The sequence below is a fragment of the Canis lupus genome, chromosome 1, assembly GCF_048164855.1.
Source record: "Canis lupus baileyi chromosome 1, mCanLup2.hap1, whole genome shotgun sequence".
Taxonomy (NCBI): domain Eukaryota; kingdom Metazoa; phylum Chordata; class Mammalia; order Carnivora; family Canidae; genus Canis; species Canis lupus.
Window position 1 is genome coordinate 32,928,452 of NC_132838.1, and position 21,100 is coordinate 32,949,551.

Here is a 21,100-nt window from a genome sequence, read left to right on the forward strand (position 1 = left end):
TCATGTATTCAGTACTTTCTATATGCTGGTTACTATTCTAAAGCTTTTACTTATATTAAATTTTTTAAATGCCAAAAAATAAAATAAATTAGAGGTAAGAAACTTCTTTTTATAGATGAACAAATTGAGTCATAGAGAGATTGTTTTGCTCAAGGTCACACAGACAATAAGAAGAAAAGCTAGGACTTGAACCAGACAGTCTGGTTTCAGTGGTCATGCTCTTAACCACTCTACCATCCAGCCTCTCTGAGGTTTTCCCAAAATCCTTGTGATGGGGGAATCACACTGTGCACAATGTTCCCTTTATATATATTTACCTTTCTACTTCTGTCTAGGAAAACTAGGTCAAGTATTTTTTTTTTTCTTTTGGTCACTTTCCATTGCTTCATACTCCCACGTTGACCATGTTTAGATATTCTGTGTTTTGAATGTGATATCTATTTCTAGATATGCTGGTTACTGTAATTTAAAAAATTTTTCATTAATTGTCTACTTTGAAATTAGTGATCTCTTTCAGTTCAGGGTTTATATGTTATTCATATTTGCACAGTTCCTGATAGAGATAGATAGATGATAGAGCACAATAACTGCTGAATTGAATTCAAAGGTTAATTTATCCTAGAGTTTTCACTATGTTTGATTTTTGCATCAGTTCTTATTTTGGTGGAAAAGATGGTTTGGGTTTTGGTTTGGTGTGTCTCAGAAATGGATCTTAAGATACAGAGTAATATGCAAGTAATTTATCTGGAAAGAGAAGAAAGCAGTGGTAGGAGAATGGGGAAGTGAGACAACAAAGAAAAGAAGCCCATGAAGTGTGCATTATCAAGGTTCCTACGCTGTAGTCCACCAGAGCTCGGTCTTGCTGGGGAAACCCTGAAAGTGTTCTAGCGCAGAACATATACTCCAGAGTTAGTCTCCCAAAGGGATAAGGCTGCTGGGGTATTTATACACCAATTTCTTTCATTAACTGCTTGAAGTCAACTCCCAGTTAATACACAAACATATCCAGAAGGCTGCACAGGTGGCCAAAGCAGTTTTGTCAGCTTGAGAAAGCCTTCCAGCACAGCAATGCAGGTGCTGGTAGCTGCGAGTCCAGCCAGTGTGTACTATAGTGTGAGGGCTGCCATATATGGGCAGGATGCCCACAGCATCTGCTCTAGTTTCCCTCCAAACTTCTGAAATGGATTATAAGGTGAGGAGATAATTTCTCTCTTTCCCCTTTGATAAAATGGGACTCTTAAAGGTGTCTATAGAGGTAGATTCTTTCACAATAATTACAGTAATCTCTGTTTCATGATGTGTTTGAAGAAAATATCATCCCTGTCATTTTTCAGACTAGGTGACCTCTGCAGTACTCTGGCAGGTATCTTCTATGCTTATCTTCTGGGACTGTCTTCCAAGACTGCCTTCAATTCCATATCTTTGCTTAGTGGCATATTTATATATTTTCTTGACATAAGAGCCATTGCATTGCCATTTCTCTCACAAATATTACTCTTGTCTAAGGCAAAAATTTCAGTTGCTATTTATAACAGATAACGTTATAGTTTATAGAATGTTCTGCGTGTTCAAATGGACTCGTGGAGAAGTAAGACATAATGGTTGACTTTTGAAGTGTATAGAGAGGTGACCAGGATAAATATTTACAGTGGAATATAATGACTGTTGAAAAAAAGAAAAATGCAAAGTCAAAGGGGGTATGGTGGAATGATTGACTAGTTCCCTTATAAGAAAAAAAATGTAATCTAGGATATTGTAAATTCACCCTAAAGTAAAGGGAGTTCCTTTTCATTTGAGTATCACAAAGGCATATTATGGGCTGGCTTTCAAGTTTCTAATTTTTTACAACAGTGTTGTTGGGGACAAGAATCTTTAACCTAAGATCTTCTCCTTAAAGGTTGAGAAAAGACCTCTAGGGCTTTTTATTAATTCAGGTCTTGAAATAAAATGGCCTTAGCTGATAAGAGAAGGGATTTAGAAGACTCAGCAGGTGTGATGGACAAGAACAGGGTATTGACTATCTGAGAAGACCGAGAAGAGACAGAGATGGACCAGTACATAATAAGGCTGAGGTTTTGAGCTTGGGAAACTGAGCCAATGGTCTCATAGCTATGCAAGGTAAGACAGCCAGGCAGGTAGGTGGTGATGTCAGCCTGGATGAGATCGAAGATGAAAGTGCTCGGGACTCTGCCAGGTAGAGCCATACAGACGTGAAACTTGCACTATCTCATCCCTTATAGATCAGACATGGCATTTATGATAAAAGTGGTGATAATGACAACAATAAATATTTCCATTTCTAGAGTAGTGGGAATGCAGGTTATTATTTTAGGAATTTCTCACACTGCTTGGCAGGATTCTGTCACATGTACCAGAAGCTACCCATTATTTTGGACAGCCTCATGTTCCTCCATTCTCAGCCTTTGCAAGCCCTCTTAGTACAAGGAAATGTAAAGTTTAGTAACAACAATAAAAGTGCAAAAATGATTATGCCTACAGATGGATATGGAAGCTGAAAACTGTTAAAATCACCATTTTTTCCCAAAGTATCTCATTTCGTTTATCTTGGCTAGCATGGCAGAAAAGGCTTTCTTTTTTGCATACTGAGATAACTAGAGGCATGATTCATTTAGTACCTAATATGTGCTAGGCCCTTCATACACATCATCTCCTGTTCTCCCAGCTGGCTACTGTTATGCCTACAAAGAAATTGAAGCTTCATGAGTAAGTTGACATGTCAATGGCCTCAGCTGACTTCTTTTCTCTGTTCCTCCCAAGTGTTACTACCACATCTTAGCAATAGATGTTCCCAGCAGTTGGTACAGAACAGAGGCAGGACTCAAGCACATCTATTCCTTCTTCTATACCACGTGGCCCTCTATACATACCCACTATGTAACTATTAGCACCAGTATTCTTCATTATCTGTATTATTGTGCTTGTCAAGTTTCTCTAGAGAACCAGAATATATACATATATACATAAAATTTTTCACAAGGAATTGGCTCATCTGACTATGGAGGCTGAAATGTCCCTTGCTTTGCAGTTGGAAAGCTGGAAGTCCTAAGAAAGACAATGTTTCAGCTCAAGCAGTCAGTCCAGAGAACTTCCTTCTTAGTCTGCCTTTTTTTTTTTTTTTTAAGATTTTATTTATTCATGAGAGACACAGAGAGAGAGAGAGGGAGAGAGGCAGAGACACAGGCAGAGGGAGAAGCAGGGAGATGCAGGGAGACTGATGTGGGACTCGATCTCGGGACTCCAGGATCACACTCTGGGCTGAAGGCAGGTGCTAAACTGCTGAGCCACCCAGGGATCCCCCTTAGCCTGCCTTTTTGTGCTATTCAAGCCTTCAACTGATTGGGTGAGGTCCACCTACGTTGGAGAAAGCAATCGGCTTTGCTCACTGTATTAATTCAAATGTTAATCTCATCCCCAAACTTCCTTACAAACATATCCAGAATGCTTGACCAAATATCTTGGCAAGTACCTCAGCTCCCTTGTGGCCCAGTCAAGTTGACACATAAAATTAACCATCACACATTCAACCTCTCTCAGGTCCTTTATTTCATGTTCAGCTTCTAGTCTCTCTGATTTTGTTCATTGTGTGCTCCCAATTTCTCTGACAGCTCAGCTCATCCAGAGAATGTGAAATAGTTAAAAGAAGAAGGAAAAAGGAAAAGCTTCTGATTGCCTTTCTCTTGATATCACTTTCTTTTTTGCCCCTTTTTCCTCTTTTTGAATAAAACTGGGAGAATAAAAATCTGTCTCTTAGTCTTGTCTTTCTAGGTCTCTTTCCATCTATCTTTTTGTCTCTCTTTCTCTATCTCTCTTGCTCTCTCTGTCTCTCACCTTTTCATTTTTTTTTCTTTTCTTTTTTTCTCACCTTTTCAAACTTGAAATGTGGACCTCATTCATCTCACTGATACATCTTTTTTAGAATATCTTTTTAGGTTCATCCCATTACATTAACATGTTTAAAGTGTTTTATGTTTTACATTGGGCTTCCCTATGCATTTGCCATATTTAATTTCAAAACAACTCTCCCTTGTTAATAAATAACACCTCAGGAAGTCAAAATAGAAGCCCTTTTGCCACTGGCAAAAAGCAGAAGAGCCAGAATTGGTGCTCAAGATTTTATCTGCCTTCAAAGCTTCTGCAGTTTTTATTACATTACCTTTTCTTTTAAAAATCTTTTTTAAAAAAGATTTTTGTTTATTTATTCACAAGATACACAGAAAGAGAGGCAGAGACATAAGCAGAGGGAGAAACAGGCTCCTGCAGGGACCCTGATTCAGGACTCAATCCCAGGACCCAGGGATCACAGCCTGAGCCAAAGGCAGACGCTCAACCACTGAGTCACCCAGGTGCCCTTTATTACATTATCTTATCTCTATAAATTATTCTATATGGTAGTCTCAAATGTGCTTTAGCAGTACTAAAAGAAAATGATAAGAACAGTTTATTGAACTTCATTTTGTTAGGAAGCAAAAATGTAATACCATTTATAATGTTGTCAACTCAGTAAATGAACAATCAGTAAGCATATTCATTTGAAGACTTGCTAAGTATCATGGAAGTTCTTCTAATATATCACCAAATTATAATTATTAGATGGAGGCTGCAATAAGACTAAAAATGCTAATTATAATGCATTACATACCATAAGTTATACACAGTAAACTATCTACAATATATATGAATATGACAATCACAGGGCATATAGTAGGGTAACATTTTGATATTAATCAAGGTGTTATTTATTTATTTTTAAAGATTTTAAAACTTTTTTTATTAAGATTTATTTATTTATTCATGAGAGACAAAGACTGAGAGAGAGAGGCAGAGACACGGGCAGAGGGAGAAGCAGGCTCCTAGCAGGGAGCCCAATGCGGGACTCCAGGATCACTCGCTAAGCCGAAGGCAGGAGCCCAACCGCTGAACCACCCAGGCATCCCAAGGTGTTTTTTAAATCCATACTTTCTTTGTTGTCACAAACTGTCTCTATTCCCATCAGTTCAGGCTTATTACTGCCCATATAGAGAAAGGATCTTCCCAAACCAAAGTACAATGATGCCATAAACTTGGCTCTCAAAAACAAAGATTTGTGAAGAAACCTTGGTTCCCAAGACCAACAGAAAGAGATTTCTGGAGCATAATGAAGAGTTAGAGATAAGATCACTTATATTTAGATTAGAATGCACTGCTTCCTCATTTTTCCATTCATGGGATACTGGGAATTGAGAATATAATGAATCGTTATTCCATTCCTTGAGTGAACCTTGGGAATACAGCAAGACCATAGACAATTATTCCGCACCAACATGATACATGAGTAGAAATTGCAGAAAGTCATGTCCTACCTGAAGCTCCTTGTGGGGAAATTTACAAATGCACCTAACAGCAGAATAGGGTCAGTAAATACAGAATAATGCATGGGGCATTAGGGCTAAAGGCCAGTTTCCCTAACAGCAGAGTCTAAAACAAAAATTTGTGTTCACATGATTTACTGAAGAATGTTCATTTGAAAAATCTGTAAGAGAATTATAGATGAAAATATTATGGGACACCTGGGTGGCTTAGTGGTTTAGCATCTGCCTTTGGCTCAGGGCGTGATCCCGTGATCCTGGGATCAAGTCCCACATTGGGCTTCCTGCATGGAGCTTGTTTCTCCCTCTGCCTATGTCTCTGCCTTTCTTTCTCTGTGTCTCTAGTGAATAAATAAATAAAATCTAAAAAAAACAAAAATTACTCCCCAAAGATGGCAATGTTCACATGTGACTGAAAGCCTGTGGGTCAGCAGACATTTCGGCAGATAAAAACACGAAAGGTGGCTGACAGTGATCTTAATGAAACATAGATACATTTCAATGAATTCCAATGTGGGATTGCTATAGACTATATGGCATCCACATCCACTCCAAAGTATTTGATATGCTAATTGAGGAAGAAAAATGCAACCTAGGAGGAAGTGAGAGATTTGGGGAAAAGGAAAATCAATTTGCTTTGTTTAATATAACTTTATTGAAGTATAAATTTACATGCCTCAAAATGCACCCATTATTGCTTACAATTGAATATTTAGTAAATTTGTAAAGCTGATAAATCCTCCACAATCCAGTTGAAGAAAATTTTTTCCATATCAAATTTTTTCTTTGCTACATACTTCTAGTCAATCCCCAGGTAACCACTTAGCTTTCTCTATAGATTTACCTAAGGTTTTTTGGGGAAGTTTCACACAAATTGAATTATACAATATGTAGTCTCTTGTGTCTGTATTCTTTCAATTAGCATAGTTTTTAGACATAATTCATATTGTAGATGTTCCAATAATTCTTCATTTTTATTGCTGACAAGTATTCATTGTGTAGATATACCACGTTTTCATTTCCCATGCATCAGATGATTGACATTTAGATTGTTTCCGGTTTTAGGCTATTATGAATAGTGCTGCTATGAACATCCATGTACAAGTATTTAAATAGACATATGTTTTCATTTCTTTTGGGTAGATATCGAGGAGTGGAATTGCTGATTAGAATGGTATGTTTAATTTATTCAAAAATTGCTAAACTGTTTTCTGCCAGCAATGTATGAAGCTTCTAGTTTTTCCATACACTTGGCCTATGCTTGACTTTGAGTTATTTTGATTATTCCCACTCTGGTAGGTATGTAGTAGTATCTCGTATGGCTTTTAATGTACATTTTCAAAATAACTTACAGTGTTGAGTATCCTTCTGTCATCCTTTAACACGTTGCTGGATTCTGTTTGCTAGCATTTTCTCATGGGTTGTTGCACATCTATGATCATGAGGCATAATGGTCTGCTGTTTTCTTGTGATGACCTTTTCTGGCTTTGGTATCAGAATGTTTCTGGATTGCAGAATGAGTGAAGTATTTCCTCCTTTATATTTTTAGAGCATGTTTTGTGTAAAGTAGATATTATTTTCTCTTAAAATATTTGATAGAAATCATGACTGAAATTGTCTGGGTCTGAGCTTTTTTGTGTAGGAAAATTTGCAATTATTAATTTTATTTCTTTTTTTTAAAGATTTATTTATTTATTTATTTATTTATTTATTTATTTATTTATGAGAGAGAGAGAGAGAGAGGCAGAGACACATGAGGAGGGAGAAGCAGGCTTCACGCCAGGAGCCCGATGTAGACTCGATCCCAGGACTCCAGGATAGCACCCTGGGCCAAAGGCAGGCACTAAACTGCTGAGCCACCCAGGGATCCCCTATTTCTTTACTTGTTATAGATTGAGTCATATTATCTGTTTCTTCTTTGGTTAGTTTGGGAATTTATGTCTTTCTAAGACATTGTCCATAAATACATAAATTGTTTAACCTATCAATATTGAGTTGTTTATATTACCCTGTATTTTAATTTCTGCAGAGTGAGTAGCAATATCCTTTCTTTCATAACTGATTTTGGTAATGTTTGCTTTCTTTCTCTTGCTCTCTGTTCCCCTTCTTGGCCAGCCTAGCTGAAGATTTATCAATGTTGTAATCTTTTTGAAAGAACCACATTTTCATTTCATTGATTTTTCTCTATTGTTTTTGTCTATTTCATCATTGTCTGCTCTGGTCTTTATTATTCTCTCCATTCTGCTTATTTTATATTAAATTAGCACTTCTAGTTTCTTAGGAGAAAGTTTAGATTATTAATTTGAGGTTTTTCATTTTTTTTCTAAAATAGGTCTTAAAGCTATAAATTCACTCTAAGTATGGATTTACGTCCACCACATAATTTTGATATATTGTGACATATTGTTTTTGTTTTCATTTACTTCAAAATATTTTCTAATTCCTTTTATGGTTTCTTTGAACCATGTGTTATTTAATTTACAAATATTTGAATATTTCCCTAGGTTTTTTTCTATTGTTGATTTCTAGTTTTATTCCATTGTTACTGTAGAGCATATTTTGAATGCTCTTTATTCCTTTGAATTTGCTGAGACTTGTTTTATGTCTTAACATTTGGTATACACTAGAGAATGTTCTATATGTTCTTGAAAAGAAAAAATATTCTGTTGGTTTTAGGTACAGTGTTTTATAAATGTCGGTTAAGTCAAATTAGTTGATAATGTTATTCAAGTCTTCTTTAGCTGTGATGATTTTCCATGTTGTTATATCAGTTTGAAAATGGAATATTGAAATTTCCAATTGTAACTGGTATAGTATCTATTTCTCTATAGTTTTGTTGGTTTTTGCTACATATAATACGGGATTTCTTATGTGCATATTTGTAATTATTATATCTTCTGGTGTATTGACTTCTATTATTATGAAGTCTCCCTTTTTTATTTCTAGTAATATTTCTTATTTTTTTCTTGTTATTCCAGCTGTTTGATATGTAAAGTTTTAAACTATGAAATTTGCATAGCATATCTTTTGCAGGTCATTTTTTTTTTGTTGTTGTTAAAGATTTTATTTATTCATGAGAAACGGAGAGAGAGAGAGAGAGAGAGAGAGAGAGGCAGAGACACAGGCAGAGGGAGAAGCAGGTTCCATGCAGGGTGCTGACGTGGGACTCAATCCTGGGACTCCAGAATCCTGGGGCGAAGGCAGGTGCTTAACTGCTGAGCCACCCAGGGATCCCCTCTTTTGCAGGTCATTTACTGTATCTTTGAATTTGAACTGTTTCTCTTGTAAACAGTTATATATATTGGCTATGCTCTTTTTATTCCAGTCTAATAATCTCTGCCTTTTGAGTAATATGGTTAGTGCATTCATGTTTAATGTAATTATTAATTGGCCTTTTGTTTGTTTTCTGTATATAATATCATATTTATTCCTTTGTTCTACCTTTTGTGTTAATAGATATTTTTAGAGTCTTATTTTATTACTCTGATGATTGTTTAAATATACTTTATTTTTAAGCAGTTGCTCTAAGAATTACAATATGCATTTTAACTTTATATAGTTTACCTAGGTGATGTAGTTCCAGTAAAATATAGCAACTTAATTCCAATAAAATGTAGTAACTTTCCTCTAATATAGTTCTATTTCCTAACCATTTTTGTGACATTATTTTTACATATATCATATATAAGTATGCTATAAACCCAAAATAGAGTATTATAATTGTTTGACATAATGTTATATCTTTTTAAGAAGTTATGAGAAGAAAGGAAAGAGTATCTATGCAATCTTTTACACTTATCTACATTTTTAGAATTTCTGGTGCTTTTTATTTTTCCATGTGGATACTGCTTGCCATCTGCTGTCATTTCGCCCATTAGAATTTCTTGTGGGGGCAGTCAAGCCATGGATATGTATAGAGCATGGACTGTCCAAGGTCATTTCTTTGCATTTACACAGACTAAATCAGGCAGTAATCTATGGTAGATTGGGCCCTCATGGGTCTCTTCCACATATACATGCCACCTTAACCAAGGATATATGAGGAAATTACCTGGTCCATCTATGGTTCTCTCATTTCAAGAATGTCCCTTAAATTTCTAGTACCTGATCTGTTACCTTCTATTAGTGGACTTAGAACTCAGGCTAGCAGTGCTGTATGATTTTCCTGTTCTTTCTCTACCAAGCTTGCTATTTTCGCTAGCAGTACAACTGGGAAGAGGCAGTTGTATGTATCTGTTAAGAGGCAGAGTCTATGTTCCTTTCTAATCTTCCTCTTCCTTCCCCTCAGAACTCCCTTGACTCATCAAAGATTAGTGGAAACTTTGACTTATACAATACAAAAAAGTGGTTCTTTGCCAGTTACAGGGCCTAGGACTTAAGAGATTGGCAGTTTCCACTTTTTTTTTTTTCCTTTTGGAACAGTTACTATGCTGTGAAGAAGCAGCAGCTCTGTGGAAAGGGTTTATGGAAAGGCACTAAGATACCTGGCCAATAGCCTCCACTGAGTTCTAACTTAATGGCCATATGAGTAAGCCATCTTGGAAGTGTATCAAGATACACTTCCACTGAGTTGGGTTACCTCAGTTAACTCAATCTAAAACACAGATGAGCCCATCTGGTCAACACTTTCTCAATTGTATATTTGTGAGCAAAATAAATGATGATTGTTATTTTAAATCACTAAATATCTGGGTGGTTTGTTACATAGCCATAAATAACTGGAACATTAATTTTCTGCCTTCTCAAGGAATGGGAGTTGTGGATTAAAGCTAAGAACAGTTATTATAATATCCATTTATCATCTACCTAGCAAGTAAGATTTTCATAGCCATAAAGTTGAATTGCAAAAAATATAACCTTAAAAAATAAAAGCTGTGTAAGTTAAGCTTGTTATCTTGAATAGACGGTGGCTATAATATGGAGGAAGGAAAAGGTTCATCCTGGGGATTATAGAACAAAGAGGGAGGATGTAATGAGAGAGGAAGGAGAGGAAACTGATCAGACGTTTGTTCCAATTACTTTTATGATTTGGCTTAGTAATAATAGGAAGTAGGTCTGAGCACATGGGTGGCAGTTCTTGCACTGACATTACTTGATGCCCTGTGAATAGGGAGAAGGAGGTTTCACACCAGCACTGAGGTTTAACCAACAAGGCCTCAGATACATATATGTGGCAAAATAACCTGAGAGTTTGACAGTGGTTTGCATTTTTCTGGAAGTATATCATGAAAGAATAAGTATGGCAAGTATTTTCCTTCATGTATCTTTCTCCTTTGTCACCACTCTGTACAGTCAAGTTTCTATATACTAAAGTCACAGATTACTGACCTTACTTAGGAAAAAGTAAGAGGTTGTCTTATGAAGAAGCAGTATAAAGTAGTAGCTAAGTGTATAGATTCTGGGATCAGAATGCATATATTTGAATTCTGGTTGTGTTGCTTACTGGCTTAATGACAAGACACCTAATAGTGCGCCAATAGTTTCATTTGTACTGAGGAGTGAAGAGGACGGTGAATACATAGGAAATAGTCTGTCCATGTCTCTATAACAATACCAGCTTGATGGTGGGACCCTGATGAATGTAGGAATGGCCTGAGCAAAATCCCCTAAGGGACTTGGGCATTGGTCCCAGGTTAACGTGTCTTTGGGGAGAGCAGAGGCTGTGACTAGTGGTACTGCCAGCAACAGTCATAGGCCATGATGGCTTAAGGGGGAAAAACTCTTACAGAGGAGCACATGATGCCCAGTCACAACAGGTTTTTTTGCTATCCAGGATGGTGGGGCTTAGAACTACATGCAATTTGATTTTATCAATCAACACAAGTGATTTTTCTTCTCCCTTAACATCAGTTAAAGAATTTAATAACCATTGCTTATAATGATGGCCAAAATGAGAATGTATTTGACCAAACTTGACACTTCTGAGAGACAATTAAGATGTGTTATATTCAGTGCTATTTTTAGACAGATTCCTTTAATATTGTTAATAAATGTTCTCCTCTAAATAGTTGAGAATATATTGTTTATTTTTATATTGTTTATATTTTATATATATGTTTATATTTTATATTGTATATTGTTATTTAGAGAATATCTCCTCTAAATATTGAGAATATATGAGAATATATAATGTATTGTGACTAAATCTTTTCTTAAAATTAACCCAGAAATTTAAAAAAATGAAAATTCCTGCTTTAAGAATATAAACACAGCCCTCAGATGTAGTCTCTAGAAAATGTCTAAGTTTGAAACCAAAATGACAACTGTGAAGTTGGATAAAAAATCTAATTCAAGAGCTAGAGGGCAAATATCATGAGGTAGGAAAAAAATTAATGTAATTTTGGAAATTCTTAGAGCTAATAAGCCTATGCTATTGCAAAGTTCAATCACATATTTATTACACTACCTTATGCTTTAATTTCCTAACTGAGAATGAAAATGATTCTTGTCAAACTAAGTCATATGAGGTACATAGTCCCAGGGAATAGAAATCTAGATCTTTAGAGCAGCATTTTCTCCCTAATGTAAGAAAACATACAAGAGAAACAGCTTGAATAAGACACTTTCAGAGGAAATTGGGAGCACTCTGATAACGGCTTAATTTTTACTTCATTAAGCTGTAAGAAAATGCTTATTACTTTCAAAATATAGAAGAAAATGCCTAAGATTGTATAACTAGAATCTCTTTGCTACTTTGTATGAATTATTTTCTTCCTCAAATTTTAGCTGGTAGGTAAAAACTTTTGTAACCAATCATTAATTTCTAAAGTAAAAATGGCCATTGTTTAAATCAATGGAATTATAAACTCAATCATCACATTAGTGATACTGATAACAAGCATTTGGAATTGCAGGATATGATAAATTGTAAGCACTACTGATTCACACACTACATACAAGGTAAAAGTTTTCAGGAACTTGGTAACAACCAAGCCATCTGTAGTTATTCACCAGAAGCCCAAAGTAATAATAGTCATTGTGGCTTTCTGAGTCAAGTTTGGACAAAGTAACAGTGATATTTTAAAAAGGTAACATGGAATCCATGCAGGAATGAAGGCTGTGCCAACATGTCCATCAGAGATTCGTATCAAATTGAGATCATCAGGGTAAAGTTTAGTGGGAGAACATGATATCACAGAACTCCAGGCTGCTACTGAGCCCTTCTGTTATGAACATCAAAAGGGGTTTATTTGAAGAGCAATGCTGGGCATCTAAATGAAATCCTCATATAAATAAAAACTTTGAACACAGTACCTACATTAAGAAAGGTGTGTGTATGACCTTGGGAGGCATGGTACTCTTACAAGAGTACATAATATTTGGGATGGATTGTTTTATTCTATTTCATCATAGAACTAGATGGCAGATAATTATTAATGAGTTAAATTTGGTGAGAAAGATATCAAATGATTTTATATAAAATAATAAACATGCAAATTATTTAGAGTGTCTTATACTACATATATCAGTAGGCATGTCATGCTTGTGGACCATGTAATCAATATATAGGTATTAGTTAACTGATAGTCAGTTATGTTAATAAATACCTTTTCATAGAAACATAAAAGTAATTAGAATCATGTTACATCTATATTCTTACTTATCTATGGCCCAAAAAACGATTCGACCTATAATTCAGGTGTTCCTAATTATCATTGAAAGTTATAATTAGTGCCTGGAAGAAAATAGCCTGATATAACCTAGATCTTGAAAATGAGGGTAAGTCAACATCTTAACAATAAATACCATTACAAAGAAAAATTCACTCTAACAATCATTTTTTTTTTTTGTCTTAAAAGTTGATGCAAAGAAATAATGTTTTGTTACCTTGGTTACAGCAAATTCTGTACGATATGTCTGATTGGTCTCTAGAGGGACTTCATGTATGTTTGTGGGTACTTGTGGGAGGTAATAAAACAGAGAAGTTGATATATTTTTGCAGATATTTTGTTCTGCTATTAGGTCATCTTTTGTGTAAAGCTGCTTTCAGCAATTAAATGAAAATATATTTATCCATATATCCTCCCTGCTATAAAACCATCCCTAGCCATACCTCTGTATACATTTCAGTTACTCCTAGACACACAGCTTTTGCCTTGGAATAGGAAATAACAGAGAGTTTTGTGGTCAACATGAACATTGGAAGTGTCTCTACATTCTTCTTTCCCCAGCTGTGGGATACAAGACTGACCAGGCTTGAACAAGAAGAGAAAACTCTTTAAGTGGAGTTGTTTCCTCTTTCATGCTGCTTCTTGGCCTTGAAAACAGGCAGAAGTGAGTCATCCCTGTGTGGCAATGAGGAGATGGGAGTGATGAAATGTTAAAAAAGTCAGTGTAAATTCTCCTTCTTTTTCCACTGTTACTTCTTTGGGACAATGAAAGTTTACATTTTGACTGCATTGGCCAAGAGTGTCTCCACATTGAGGAAGTAACCAGTCAATGCAAATGATAGTTTGAGCAGTTTCCTCATCCTCAGTGATATGTTGGCTTAATTTCTCCCTACTGTAGAAGAAAGCAGGAATGATGCTCTTTTCTGCTGCTTCCACCACCTCTTCATCTGCAGTCCCAGAAGTAGCCTGGTGCAGAAAAATAAATGGTAGAAATGTTCGTTAGTAGCCAGTCAACCCTTCTTTCTTTATGGAATTCTGCTATGACTGAATATTTATGGGATGATGGGTGATTCTGTAAAAATTCTATATTTTCCAGCTGCCTCTGTGGCTACTAGATGTGGCCAGATGACCAAGTTCTGATCCTATAGGATCTGAGCATCAGTGATAGTATAACATGGTATAACTTCTGAGTTATGTTATTAAATGAAAGAGGTATTCCTTTCATTGCCCTTTTCTCTCTTTTGTTGATAAGAGCAAAGGCATGGCGGGTTGAGGTGGAAATAGTTATCTTGGACCAGGAAATGGGAGCCATATGTTGGAGATGGCAGAGCAACAAGTTAGAAGAAGCCTGGATTCCTGATTATTAAATCTCTACTTGTTCTAGACTACAATGCTCAAACTTTCCATGGAAGAAACATAAACTTCTAACTTACCTAATGCACTGTTATAGTCGATCACTCTGTTACGGAATTGGGGCTGTGATATCCTCCAAACTTACAAATAGCTAAATTATAGCTTCTTGAACTTCTATGTGCCAATGAATCACCAGAGATTGTGTTAAAATGCAGATCCTGATTCAGGAAATGTGTTGGATAAGTTTTATAGGCCAACGTGTCTAGGCTACGGTGCCCAGTTGTTTAGTAAGACACTAAAGTCTAGATGTTGCTGTGAAGGTATTTTGTAGAGGCCATTAACATCTGCACTCAGTTGACTTTAAGTAAAGGAGTTTACTGTTGGTAATACAGGTTGTTCTCATCCAATAAGTTGAAAGCCTTAGGAGCAAAAAGTGAGGTTTCCCAGAGAAGAAGACACTGTGCCTCAAGACTTTAACATAGAACTCTCGGTCTAGTTTCCAGCCAGCTAGTCTTTTTTATGCAATTCAGGTTTGTTGCTTCCCACAGTCAAGGAGCCAATTCTTCAAAATAAATCTGCACACACACAGACACACACACCTTATTGGTTCTGTTTCTTTGGAGAATTCCAATCAATACAGTAGGCTTTGGACAAGGCCTGAGATTCAGCATTTCTAATGAGTCCTACATGCTGCTGGCTTGAGCCCTGTGCTTTGCATAGCAAAATTCTAGAGAGCTGCTTGTCAGGAAGCATATATTTCTGTCTAGACTTTGACAAAAATGTACTGTGTTGGGCATGCCATTTAATACGTAGATCTCATTTCCTCATCTCTGAGATGAGAATGTTGGACTAAATGACCTCTGTGGCCCCTTTCAGCTTTAATACGTCATTACTCTATGATGTGAACCCTCCTGCCAGAGGCCCAGGTGAAAAGGCAACATGGGGCTGGAGCTGGTGACAGGGCTGACCCCAGAGGTGCATAAAAGTGTGTGGCCACCATGCGTGGCTTCTTGGAGAGGTGGCGTGGATTCCTGAGTTGTTTGTCCACGTGGCAGTATAGGTGGCTCTTCAGCTGCTATGCATAACCAGAAAGCTGATGCCCAAGGAAAGATAGTTAATTTTTGTCCCTTTGGGAAGAGAAATTAAAAAGCCTGATCTCTTTTTCCCAGGAAACCCATTTCCCAGTGCAAAGGACAGTCAAGTCTGGTGACAAAGCAACCACTTTGTGTTCTATCCTTATGCATTTCACACATCACATTATTCTTAGAATAATGTTACATATGAGAAAAATACATTAATGAACTTACTTATTTTCCAAGCCTGGGCATTAAAAGAACTTTAATTTGGAAAATTTTAATAATAGCATCAATATTTAATTTATTCTTTAGCACAAGAACAGTGAGCTTACATTATAATCCATTAAAGTTATCTATTTTCATGTTCTCATGCCCTATAAATGAGGCTGTGTTTTAGAATCAGATATTCCTTTTGATAATATGACCTGTACCTATCTGTTGAGCTCTGCTTTCTAAAATCCTAAATTAAAAAGGGGTTTATTGTTACCTTTTGGAACCATGGCCCAAAATGAAGCTCTAATCATTCTTTAATGGTGGGAATCTGTTTTAATATGTAACATAGGAAGTTTGTTTATAAAACAGGTCCCTTTGTTGGCAAATCGAACTCCAATAAAAACATATACAAAGAAATAAATAAAAAATACAAAATAAAACAGGTGCCTTTAAATGTACACTATGGGCCAGTAGTCACATGCATGATTTTTATTGGGGGATTGCAATTCTGTCATTCACTTTGCTGTCATCTTAGCTCCCCATCATAAAATGGTATGAGATATGTGTTTGCTGCTTTGTAGAAAATGCTAGTTGATTGTTTACTGATGTTGCCTTGGTTAGACACAGCAGAGCAGCAAATACGTGATGCTCTGGGGGCATGTATTCACTTAGTTGAATTAAGGATACACACACACACACACACACACACACATATATATATACACACACATACCATATGTCTGAGATAAATGGGCTTCTTATCTTTTACCTGAAGCAACAGCAGGTGTTGTGTGCTCATGCCAGTGTGACTTTGTGTATGCGTGTGTGCATTTGCTTTGCATGTGTATGTGTGAATGTGTGCACATGTGTTAAATTGGGGGTGGGAATGGAAAGAAAGGAGCTAATTTCTCCTTCCTGGCATATGAATCTGAGTGCAATCAAGAGCTTGAAATCATTTCCTTATTTTCTCCATGTCAAGCACTTTTTTGTCTCCTCCCTTCCGCCTCTAACACAACTGCCTTAGGGGATTCTTCTAATAGATGCTACTTCTTTTTTTGTCTCAAGGGTAAGGCTGCTAAAAAAATAAAAGCATGGAAGGCACTTGGTCCAAATGAGCAGCCTGTTGCTGTCTCTCACTGAAGTACTTTTCTTTCTCAATATTTGAGTATGAGGACAGGAAGAGAAGGATGGGGCGGGGGGGAAGAAAGAAAAAAAAAAAAACCCTGCGAGTGTATGAAAACTTGTACTCACCTTTATTTGAAGCCATTTATTTCCTTTCTAAACTGTCCCTGGAAAGGAAAACAGGAAAACTGGTATCTGTGTATTCAGCTTTTTACCTACCGTATTAACAGAGGTCTGTTTGCTCTAAAGGAGGTTGACATAACCTTTTATGAACTATCAATGATTTATTAGAAATCCTGACATTCTTCATTCTCTAAAAAACAAACAACATCTTTCACAGTGTGACAGCAGCACTGTGGCAGTCTACTTTGTGGTTGTTTGGGTGTTTGGTTTTCAAAATTAAAGTTTACTAACTTGGGCAGCTCCGGGTGGCTCAGCGGTTTAGCGCCACCTTCAGCCCAGGGCCTGATCCTGGAGTCCTGGGGTGGAGTCTCATGTCAGGCTCCCTGCATGGAGTCTCCTTCTCCCTCTGCCTGTGTCTCTGCCTCTGTGGGTGTGTGTGTGTGTGTGTCATAAATAAATAAATAAAATATAAAAAAAAATAAAAAACAAAGTTTACTGATTTTATATAGCATGAGATTGGGAGTTGAATGAATGTCAAAGACTACTGACATCTAGCTCATATTTGTTGCATTTCTTCTGTTTTGATTTTCATTTATTGAGGAATGGCGACATTTGAGAGCTCCTGGCAAGTGAAATCAGACCTTGAGAACTTTGGCTTAGCATGGAGATATAGCTTTTGCATATATATCACAATTATTTGTATTGCTTAAAATTGGTCAGATCATTGTTAACTGTTTTTCACAAGGAATTAGCTTCATTTGGTGGAAGAATTTATATTCACCCACTTTTGACTGTTTCGTTCCTATCACAGTGTTGGTATACTCAGAATATGGGATCAGCTGCATATCTTTGGCCCTCTATCGAACCCTGACAAAATAATGGACCTATTCTGTGGTTAATTCATGGTATCTGGTTTGTCTCCAGCAGTTTAACAGATGGATCTGTAGTCAGCCTCCTCTCAAACTCTTTATTAAATATTTATAGAACCATATTGCAAATAAACCTAGCTTTGCCCCTGGAGTTCTATGCATGGGTCTCTGGATGAGAGAGAGTATCGACTTGGTCAGCTGTGGGAGAAGAGACAAAATCTTTTTTCCAAGAAGTTTTCAGAAGCACATTGGGTATTTCCCTTACACATAGGGAGACCATGCCTACTCCAGTAGTATTCTGTATAGAAAACAGAATGTTATTTTGAAAATATGAAGCTATTATTCATGTGGGAAGAGAAAGATGCCCACCAAGTTCATAAGGAAGTCTGAGTATTTGGGGACAGGTTCTATTACTTTATGAAATAAATGTGGAAATGAATAATGGCGCCTTTGGCTTAAGTAATATATATATATATATATATATATATATATATATACACACACACACATACATAGTAGTGTATATATATATATATATATATGGAGAGTTGCCAGGAGAAAGTGCTAATGAGATGAGTTCGTGAAAAATGAGTAGATTTGGAGATTCTAAAACACAATAAATATCATGCACTGGACATATCGAGGAAGGTGCTAAAATGAAAATGCCAAAGTTGTTCAATTTTTAACTGAATTGAGGCTGGGGGCTGAAGAGTGCAGAAGATGCCCACTCAGGGAGAGGGAAAGCCTGGTGCTCTCAGAGGTGCCCTGTCTCTGCATACCAAATGGTTGATTTAAGAGCAAAGATAGTGGTCAGTGGACTGTAGACCCATGAGAGAAGACTCTGGTATTCCCAGATGTGCTGTAATGCTTCTAGAAAAAAATGCCAAGACCACAGTCTTCATGCTGCATTTATGAGTTACATAATCATTGGGCTAGAGAAGACTTTGTGAGCTTCCAGCCCATTTCCTTGTCTTTGGACAATCCTCTTTGAAATTGTCCCAAAGACTTAGAGGCTAATCCAGCAAAATGTCACTGTGCCAGAGTACCAACACTTAATTTTAATACCACAAGATAAATTACTAACTCTATTCTTTAAGGTATTTCAGTGGTTTCAGTAAATTTCTCAAGATCTTATTTAAAAATTTAAATGACAGTGCTAATTTGGCAGTATATGAAACCATAAATTTCCCTTTTATTTGGCTGATTCTGTGAATGAAATCAAGTTATATTATGACAATAAATGCGCTTTATGGTAAATAATATTCACTACCATAAATACTGAACTTGTTGCTTCTTCTTGAACCGACAGAGTTACTAGCTGTTCTTCCATGCTAAAAAGAATTTTCTTTTGTTTCCAGTTCTACTGACTTAGCTGTTTGTCACCAATATTCTAAGGTGTTCATGGCACAATATTAAGAGCTATCAAAAGATTATAAAAGAAATAGATTCATGACTAGTTCTTGCATTTGGAGGAGTTAATAATGTAGTAGTGGGGGAAGGAAGAGGAAGTATAAATGAAAAGACTGATGAATTGTGTATGTTAAAAGCTGAATTTGACACAGCCAAGTGTACACACACAATGAACACATGTTATGAGCAGATAGGATTAATAAAGGTTTTTCTTATAGAGATATGCTGATATTTCTATAGCACTATTAATGATGGCTGTTTAGTGTTGGTGCATTGGTAGGAACTAATAAGTATTTGCCACTGATAGTATGTAAGGTAATGCTATGGTCCTCCCCCTCCCGCACCATTCCTATACTGAAATTCTAATCCCCAGTGTGACAGAGGGAAGGGGTAGAAGGTAGGGCTTTCGGGTGGTGATTAGGTCATGAAGGCAGGGCCCTCGTGAATGGAATATATGTCTTATAAAAGAGACCCCACAGAGCTCTCTGACCCTTTCTGCCACGTGAAGATACCACAAGAAGTCTGAAACCCAGAAGACAGCCCTCACGCAACCATGCTGGAATCCTGATCTTAGATTTTCAGCCTCTAGACCTGTCAGAAATAAATTTCTGTTGTTATAAGCCACGCAGTTGGTGGTATCTTACTACAGTAGCCTGAATGGACTAAGATAGGTAGGATCTTTGAAAGTGTTCCTCTCTTAGAGGACATTCATTGTTAAAATTCCAGCTCTGGAACTTTGTGCATCAGAGTAAGTGTTTTAACTCTGCTGTTACTATGGAGACGATTTAGCAAATACGTGTGCAAGGTTAAGTACCTCCTCACTGAAGCATATCTACAGGAAATGCTTATATTTTGGGGAAAGGCCTAGCTGAAACATCAGTGATGCAGTACCATGCCTCTGTCGACATAGTTCAGATGTCCCAGGAACTCAGGCAGCTATAAGCGCACCTAGAGTTTTTCAGAGTTGCCTCATAGGAGGGGTAGGCTGGGAGATGTTGCTCTGCATTTCTCTACCCCAAATGAAAACTACAATAAGACCAACTGCATCATGTAGCATCAAGGGTATTTAGCCCTTCTAGAACCCTGCTCTGAGGACTTCTACCCATATTTGTTTTGTTTTTTTTTTTTAATATTTTATTTATTTATTCATGATAGTCACACAGAGAGAGACAGAGAGGCAGAGACACAGGCAGAGGGAGAAGCAGGCTCCATGCAGGGAGCCCGACGTGGGATTCGATCCCGGGTCTCCATGATCGCGCCCCGGGGCCAAAGGCAGGCGCCAAACCGCTGCGCCACCCAGGGATCCCTACCCATATTTGTTAATCCAAGGGAATGGCTTTGTGGATGAGAGGAACAGGGTGCTGAGGAGTCCTTACTCTAGGTCTTATCTGGAGTCATTCTCTAGATCTCTTGGAGGATATTGAATAACAAATGAAGCTACATTTTATGACACTTGTATCATTTCATACAAATTCTCAGAGTTGGAAAAACTGAAGATTATCATACCTGCCAACACTTGAGATGTGTGAGGAACAATGAAAAGATACACAGGCTCTATTGAAGTCTTCAGGAAGAAAAGCAGTAGAAAGAATGGTCATATTTTAGAGTTTGTTCCAGGATTACTTTGGGTTTTTATTTGTCTTCATACAAACATAGCCTCATTATAGAAAAAAACAAAACAAAACAAAACAAAACAAACCCTTTTAGATCTCATTTTGAAACGGAGATGATATTTGCCTGTTGTATAGTAAGAAGACCATTGTGGGAAGTCAATTTTATTGTCCACAAAATCAAAACAATAAAAGATAGAAAGTGTGTTCTTGAGTTTTTAAAACTCATAACCTCAAAAAAATGGCACATTTCCTATTTTTCTTGTTTCAGAGACAGACTGAGCTGGACCATTACTGTTCTCATCAGTTTAGATTTATATGATGCATGCATTGAAATGAACATCTGGA

The 21,100-nt window shown here is 36.8% G+C and overlaps 1 long non-coding RNA gene across 2 annotated transcripts; it reads right to left on the reverse strand.

Moving 5' to 3' along the window:
- Positions 1–11,550: 11,550 nt before the first annotated feature.
- Positions 11,551–19,844, reverse strand: LOC140614909 (uncharacterized). 2 transcript variants are annotated; one of them, XR_012015639.1, is made up of 4 exons: positions 19,633–19,844; positions 19,017–19,151; positions 16,870–16,907; positions 11,551–13,942 (listed from the first exon to the last, which is right to left on the reverse strand). It is a non-coding gene; the product is annotated as an uncharacterized lncRNA (long non-coding RNA). The 2 variants fall into 2 exon arrangements; XR_012015638.1 differs by having other exon boundaries at positions 11,552–13,942; positions 19,003–19,151.
- Positions 19,845–21,100: the final 1,256 nt, after the last annotated feature.